Below are 2,058 nucleotides of genomic sequence, written 5' to 3'. Positions count from 1 at the left end.
ACAGAAAGCAACATTCTCTGATAGTTATCAGGGATGGGAGGGGGACAGGAGAGGGAATCACTGTTTAGATAGTACACCTGCAATATTTTCGGTGACAGGAAATGCAATACCAAATACGCATGAAGTCTACAATTTGGATCAAGCAAATAAAGACACAAAGGCATATATCAGATTAAGGGGCTATACAGGTCAATGCTGTAACATATAATCATACAACAACCAAAAATTATGAGAGTGGTTACAGAACTATATGTGTGTGTTTCAGAAGGCAGGGGTGAATACATGTACACACACATATACTCACGGTCATCCAGTCAATGCTGAGTCATAGTGATTCCCTGTGGGTGTCCGAGACTGTAACTGTTTATGGGAGTAGAAAGCCCAGTCTTTCTCCCAAGGAGCTGCTGCTGATTTTGAACTGCCAACCATGTGGATTGTAGCCCAATATTTAACGATATATACTTCCACTGCCTTCAAATTAATTCAGGCTTACAATGATCTTGTAAAAGGTTTGCCAGACTACAAAGCCTTACAGAAGAAAAATCTCATCTTTATCCTGTGGAGCAGCTGGTGGGTTTGAACCTCCAACCTTGTAATCACCAGTCTGGTACCTAACTCACAGCACCACCAGAGCTCCTTAGGCATATCATTATTACTGTTGTTGGTGGCTGTCTAGTTGGCTCTAAATCATAGTGGTTCTATGTACAACAAAGCTAGACACTGCCTGGTCCCGAACCATCTCACAATGGTTATGTTTGAGCCCATTGCTGCAGACACGGTGTCCTCCTATCTGCTGTGATAATCTTCCTCTTTTCCATTGACCCTCTACTAAGCATGAAGCCCTGAGCCAGGGACTGGTGCTTCGAAAACGTCCAAAGTACTTGAGGAAAAGCCTCCTCATCCTTGCCCTTTGGAGCTTTCTGACTGCTCTGCCTCCCAGGCAGGTCGGCCTGTCTGGCAGTCCACGGTACCTTCAGTGTGGGCTGCTCACACCCTGAGACAGGGGCATCACTCTGTCTGCAGTCTTCCTTGTTGCTTGTGTAGCTTGGTTAAGGCCCATCCTAGTCTTCAAAGGGACATCTTTACTCTCTAATATTTGACAGAGAGTTGCCCAGTGCAATAGGGCATTTGATTTACTCATTGCTGCTCCCATGAGTGTTGATTGTGGATCCAAGTAAAATGAAATCTCTGACAACTTTTTTCTCCATTTATCATGGTGCTGTCTATTGGTTCAGTTGTGAGGATTTCGTTTTCTTGGCACTGAGCTGTCATCCATACTGAACTCCTTCAAATCCTCTTGGCTTTCAGCAAGCAAAGTTGTGTCCTCTGCGTATTACAGAGTGTTAATGAGCCTTTCTTGTGCTTCTTCATATGGTCCAGTTTCTCAGATTAGTGGTTCAGCATACAGATTAAATAAGTATGGCAAAAGGATACATGCCGATGCGCCTTTCCTGATTTTAAACCAAGTAGCATATTCCTTGTCTGTTCCAGTGACTACCCGTGGTCGGTGTACAGGTTCTGTGCAGGCAGTTAGGGGTTCTAGAAGTTCCATTCTTCACAATGTTAGCCATTGTTTTTAATGATCCGCACAGTCCAATCCCTTTGCATAGTCAGTAAAGCACAAGTAAACTTCTTCCTGATAGTTTCTGCATTCAGCCAAGATCCATCGGACATCAGCACGTGTAGCCCTCGTGCTGAGTGCTTTTCAGAATGCTGCTTATGTTTCTGTCAGCCCCTAGCAATGCACTGCTGCATCTGCTTTTGAATGATCTTCAGCAAAATTTTACTTGCATGTGAAAATTGGCCAGCAGCTGCATTCCAAATGTCTTGGCATAGACTAGTGAGTGCGTCCAGTACTGCCCAGTTTGTTGAGACCTTTTCATTGGTATTGGAGCCTTGTTTTTTGCTAATGCCTTGACCAGCTTGTTTTCTCTCTTCAATACCAGTGGTTCTTGGAATGGGTAAATGTCCACCGGTTCTTTTTGGCACAGTGTCTCTGTGTATTCCTTCTGTCTTCTTTTGCTTTCCTGCATGTTCGATATCTTGTGCATAGAATCC

This window comes from Tenrec ecaudatus, chromosome 1 (assembly GCF_050624435.1).
Source record: "Tenrec ecaudatus isolate mTenEca1 chromosome 1, mTenEca1.hap1, whole genome shotgun sequence".
Classification (NCBI taxonomy): domain Eukaryota; kingdom Metazoa; phylum Chordata; class Mammalia; order Afrosoricida; family Tenrecidae; genus Tenrec; species Tenrec ecaudatus.
This window is presented reverse-complemented; position numbering follows the sequence as displayed.